This window comes from Natator depressus, chromosome 8 (assembly GCF_965152275.1).
Source record: "Natator depressus isolate rNatDep1 chromosome 8, rNatDep2.hap1, whole genome shotgun sequence".
Classification (NCBI taxonomy): Eukaryota; Metazoa; Chordata; order Testudines; family Cheloniidae; genus Natator; species Natator depressus.
In genome coordinates this window covers 35980297-35986107 of record NC_134241.1, presented here as the reverse complement: position 1 = coordinate 35986107, position 5811 = coordinate 35980297, and the positions used below count along the sequence as shown (strand labels likewise).

Genomic DNA, 5811 nt, shown 5'->3' with positions numbered 1-5811 from the left:
ACCTGGCCCGCCAGGGAGCTTACCCTGTTGGACCACATGCCAAAGGTTGCCAATCCCTGCTCTAGCCAATCTATCTTGAATTCTAGGATGTCAGTTAGAAATGCTGAAAAGAAAACCCAAAATATGTAAATAAGAGGGCTGTCGATTAATCACAGTTAACTCATGCAATTAACTCACGCAATTAACTCAAAAAAATTAATCACGGTTAAAAAAATTAATCGTGAGTGATCACAGTTTTAATCGCACTGTTAAACAATAGAATACCAATTGAAATTTATTAAATAGTTATGGATGTTTTTCTATATTTTCAAATATACTGATTTTAATTACAACACAGAATACAAAGTGTACAATGCTCACTTTTATTATTTTTCATTACAAATATTTGCACTGTAAAAATAATAAAAAATAGTATTTTTCAATTTAGCTTATACAAGTACTGTAATGCAATCTCTATCATAAAAGTGCAATTTACAAATGAAGATTTTGTTTGCTACATAACTGCACTCAAAAACAGTGTAAAACTTTAGCACCTACAAGCATAGGCGCCGACTGCCCTGTGGGTGCTCAACCCCCCGCCCCTGACCCCGCCTCTGGCGCCACCCCTGCACCATCCTTGCCCTGCCCCAATTCCACCCTCTTCCCCCAAGTCCCTGCCCCTGCCCTGCCTCTTTACCGCCTCCTCCCCTGAGTGCACCATGTCCCCATTCCTCCCCCTCTCTCCCGGAAAATCCTAAGCGCCGCCAAACAGCTGTTAGGCGGCGGGTGGGAAGAGCTGGGAGGGGGAGGAGTGGGGATGCCCTGCTTGGGGGAGGGGTTGGATGTGGGGGGAGCTTGGCTCCCGATGGGTGTGGAGCACCCGCTAATTTTTCCCCCTGCGTGCTCCAGCCCCGCAGCACCCGTGGAGTCGGGGCCTATGCCTACAAGTCCATTCAGTCCTACTTCTTGTTCAGCCAACAGACAAACAAGTTTGTTTACATTTACAGGAGATAATGCGGCCTGCTTCTTATTTACGCCACCTGACATTGACAACAGGTGGTCGCATGGCACTTTTGTAGTCGGCATTGCAAGATATTTACATGCCAGATGTGCTAAAGATTCATATGTCCCTCCATATTTCAACCATCATTCCAGAGGACATGATTCTATGCTGACGATGCTCGTTAAAAAATAATGTATTAATTAAATTTGTGACTGAACTCCTTGGGCGAGAATTGTACGTCCCCTGCTCTGTTTTACCCACATTCTACCATATACTTCGTGTTATAGCAATCTAGGATGATGAGCTGGCACATGTTCGTTTTAAGAACTCTTTCACTGCAGATTTGACAAAACGCAAAGAAGGTACCAATATGAGATTTCTAAAGATAGCTATAGCACTTAACCCAAGGTTTAAAAATCTGAAGTGCCTTCCAAAATCTGAGAGGGACGAGGTGGGGAGCATGCTTTCAGAAGTCTTAAAAGAGCAACACTACGATGCGGAAACTACAGAACCCAAACCGCCAAAAAAGAAAATCAACCTTCTGCTGGTGGCATCTGATACAGATGATGAGAATGAACATCCATCAGTTTGCACTGCTTTGGATTATTTGGACGCATGTCCTCTGGAATGGTGGTTGAAGCATGAAGGGACATACGAATCTTTACCGCATCTGGCACATAAATATCTTGAGAACCGGCTACAACAGTGCCATGCGAACTCCTGTTCTCACTTTCAGGTGACATTGTAAAGAAGAAGCGGGCAACATTATCTCCTGCAAATGTAAACAAACTGGTTTGTCTAAGCGATTGGCTGAACAAGAAGTAGGACTGAGTGGACTTGTAGGCGCTAAAGTTTTACATTGTTTTATATTTGAATACAGTTATTTTTTGTACATAATTCTACACTTGTAAGTTCAACTTTCATGATAAAGTGTTTACGCTACAGTACTTGTATTAGGTGAATTGAAAATATTATTTCTTTTGGTTTTTACAGTGCAAATATTTGTAATAAATATAAAATGAGCACTGTACACTTTATATTCTGTGTTGTAATTGAAATCAATATATTTGAAAATGTAGAAAACATCCAAAATATTTTAATTAATGGCATTCTCCTATTGTTAACAGCATGATTAATCATGCGATTAATCACAATTAATTTTTTAATCGCTTGACAGCCCTAGTAAATAATGATGTTAGTGGATTACAATTGTACAGATCAATTTCAATACATGAAAAAGAAAAAGGGTCCACATGTGACGGGGTAGTTTGTCCCCTGAGGGCAGTACTCCAACTGGTCAGTCCACCGCAGCCCCTGGCATGGCTCTTTAAGAATTGAAAGGTCTGATTATAGGTACAAGGACCTGGATGATATTAGGAGAGAGGAAGCAGGCCAGAGAGTAAGTTGGACTTGGGAGGAAACCCAAGTACTGCTTCTTTAAGGGCCAGGAGCCTTGCAAAGGTGGTGGGGCAAAGCTCCCCTGTCTCCCAACCAATTGGGATGAGCTGGGAGAAGGGACCAGCATAGGTGCTGCCTCCTCCAGCAGTGTAGAGACCAGTCTGCTGCAAGGAATATGCCAAACCTTCTCAGCCTGAGGAGGAAGTGGGGCCAGCTGAAAGAGACAAATGGCAACCCAGCTGCAGAAGCTCCTGGTAAGGAGCTGGACGATAATTATTTGAACTACCCAAGCTTACGGGGAAAGGGCTGGGGCACCTGCTATAATCAGAGACATAAAGACTGAGAAGAAAACCCTGAGGGGACTGGAAGCAGAGCTTAGAGTGCAGGCTTCAGTGGAGCCCTGAAAGCCAGAAGCACCTTTTCTTTATTTGGGATTTTTTGTTATGGATCCTTTTGTCGGGAAGTTTTGTAATAAGCCACAAGGAGGGTATTATTGGGTCAAGTGTGCCTGAAGTCAAGTTACTGGCTTCCTGAGAAGGGAAACTGAGGAAGGGAGCAAGGACAGCACTGACTAACTCAGCAGGGAGTGCTGCAGGGCAGGCATGCCCTACAAGACCACACTGATCTATTAGTTAATTCTGAGTAACAAATTATATTGAATTTAAACGCTCCTGTTATGGTTTCTCTGATCACATTCAGACCGACTCATTGTCTCCTGCACTGAGCCCCAAATCACTAATGTCTTATTTGAACAGTATCTTGCATCCTCAGCCTTTGCAGAGGTAAATTGTATGTGGCTATGGCTAATAGGACTTGTCTTCACTGCTTTGGATGCATATGCTATCTTGTCTACACTGAGTTAATTTGGATTAAGGACTGGTGTGAATTTGATTAACGAATGCAACTATATAGACACAGATGTCGTGCGGTACCCAAACCTGTAACTTCAGAGGAAGCTACATACAACTGGGACTGGAGATCTGAGGACTCTGAGAGGAGCAGAGAAGAGCAGAAGCAGTACTGTGCACACATCATTAATTTATATGTTGATCATTCTCCTCTTCCACAATTTCAAGGTAAATGAGAAAAAGTGTCATGGAGAATTTCACAGGTCACCAATCAGATATGAGCAAATTAACCTTCTGCAGTCTCTGTGGGGTGAAAAGGAATTTTGGCAACACCTTTGTAATGTGATAATCTTTCTCTGCACAGTCAGTGCTTGGTTCAAAATGTCTCATCTTCATTCATAAATGTACGCTTAGCTCCTTGTCCCGCTTTACAAAGGCAGGCCTATTACATATATAAACCTACCTGGCTGTTTAAGATTTGTTAGGGAAAAATGCAATCATGCAGGCTGTGTGTGTTTCTCAGCAGACTGTTCAGTATTACATATTACATTCCTTTGCAGATGTATTAGTTTTGCTGGCAAGGATGGAATAAATATGCCCCAAAGCGGATTGTAAGTGAGATAGAAGACTGGTGGCAGGAAAGAGCCTGCAGTCCATGGGGTGATGAAAAGTGTTGCTCTTGGGCTGCTGCCCTAAGATGCTAAATGGGGTAGGACCCATAGCTATATGGGTGTGCCTTGCCTCCTGGGAGGTTGTCATAGCGGTTGGAGCAGGAGTGACCTTACACTTGGTGTCTGCATCCAATTGCTCCAGTCCCACTGACTCTGCGCTGTGGGTGGGCATGTCATGGGAGAGGACTGCTGCTGGCTGCAAAGCTGCTTCTGGAAGTCCGTAGGAGAGAGGAGCTGTGCCAGATCTTCCTGTTCCTGATGACTGTTGTCCGAAGGCAGGGAAAACAAGGCTTGAGAAGTGACATTCATGGGGCAGGTAACCCTGAGGAGTGACTTAGTAGTAGCCTCTGGGAGAAGTGGCAGAGGCAGCCCCACCCATAGCTTAGTGGCAGGGAAGGGGCTTTTTCCTAGTTCTTTAAATGTTGCTTTTTTATTTTCTAGCACCTTGGCGGGCTGCTGTTTATGCTCAGGCTGAGTGGAGGACCTGGGAGAGAGAGAGCAATCCCTTCCCAGCAAGGACCTGATCAGAGGAGATTAATTCTATCCTGGAGAACTGAATATGCAAAGGTCCAACATTTTCCTTCAGTCATCTGGCACTGGATCTAGAGAGGAGATCATTGCGGTGCCTTGTGATTCCAAACTCTGGAGAGGGACCAGTCACTATATTTTCCTGCCAGATTAAATCAAGTGCCCCAGACAGGCTTTGAAAGGAATGCTCCTAGGTGTATATGTATTTTTAGAATGGGAATTAAAAGGCAGGGGCACAGGATGATCTGCCAGTCTGGGCAGGGAGGCAGAACAATGCTGGCGGGCTCTGCTGTGATCAGAGCGTTCTGTGTCCCTGGGATTCATAAGGTAGTCCAGCCCCATCACTCAACAGTGAGACTAAAGCCACCATTTTGGTTCTCTTTGAACCTCCTTGTGAGAGGGCAGCCGAAGAAGTGGGAATGAATAGAAACAAAGCCCTTGCCTGAACAATTCACATTTTTCAGATCCTGTTAATAAACCATCTTAGAATAAATTGCCTGGATTTCCTATAAAATAAAAATCCTTTGAGGGAGCTGAGCAGAGAACCAGAAGAGTAGATTAAACAGCTGAGCTTGCTGAAGGAGATAGGAGCCGGAGAAGGTCAGATAACATTAGCTGTGTATATTATCAGATAACAACAAGAGAGCAGGGAAACATCTACCTGAATGGGACAAGCAGATAGAGCATTTGGGTACTGCCAAAGGACAGCTGATAATTGTAGTGGCAGTCCTACTGAGAGAGAGAGAGCGAGCAGAGCCACTGATTGCCAGTGACTCCTGACAAGTCCAGGTATATAAAAGAGAGTGCAGCTACCAAATAAACCTAAGAAGTTCAAAGGAAGAATGGTGCCACATGGAAAGGTGTCATCCAGTGGAGAGGATGCATAACTAGACATGGGAAGCCCCATAGTCCTTTATTTTGGTTGGCCTGCCTGCCCATATTTGCACATCAGCCTTGTTGGCGCAAACCCTTGCACAGTGCATGCGTTGATTGCACCCCAGCCCAAGAAGAGGCTCTGTGGTGCAATGAAAGCTAAACTTCAGGGGTAGTCTCTCCACAGGGCATTGGTAGATATCAAGCCCCTTGCAGGCCTGCTTATTCCCTTACTTACACACAAAAAAGGAGCAGGCTGTGGGTGAAGAATGAGCATGTCTGCAGAAACCTGGATTTAAGTGCATTCCTCACTGTGCAAATGAGGCACTTAGCAACATCTGAGGCCTTATTAGGCAGGAAAACTTTGGCAGTCTCCCAGCAGTGCTCTCAGGAATGCAGGATCAGGTTCCCATGTGTTGCCTGGCCTGGCTCATCACCTTTTACCTTGAGCTTATACACCCAGCACTCCATACCAGTGCTGTGCCGAGCAAGTGTGGCATGCGGCCCCAGA

The 5811-nt window shown here is 44.7% G+C and overlaps 1 long non-coding RNA gene across 1 annotated transcript; it reads left to right on the top strand.

The window, feature by feature from the left end:
- Window positions 1-2146: 2146 nt before the first annotated feature.
- Window positions 2147-5155, top strand: LOC141992097 (uncharacterized). Its single transcript, XR_012640523.1, has 2 exons — window positions 2147-3456; window positions 4341-5155. It is a non-coding gene; the product is annotated as an uncharacterized LOC141992097 (long non-coding RNA).
- The last annotated feature ends 656 nt before the right edge of the window (window positions 5156-5811 follow it).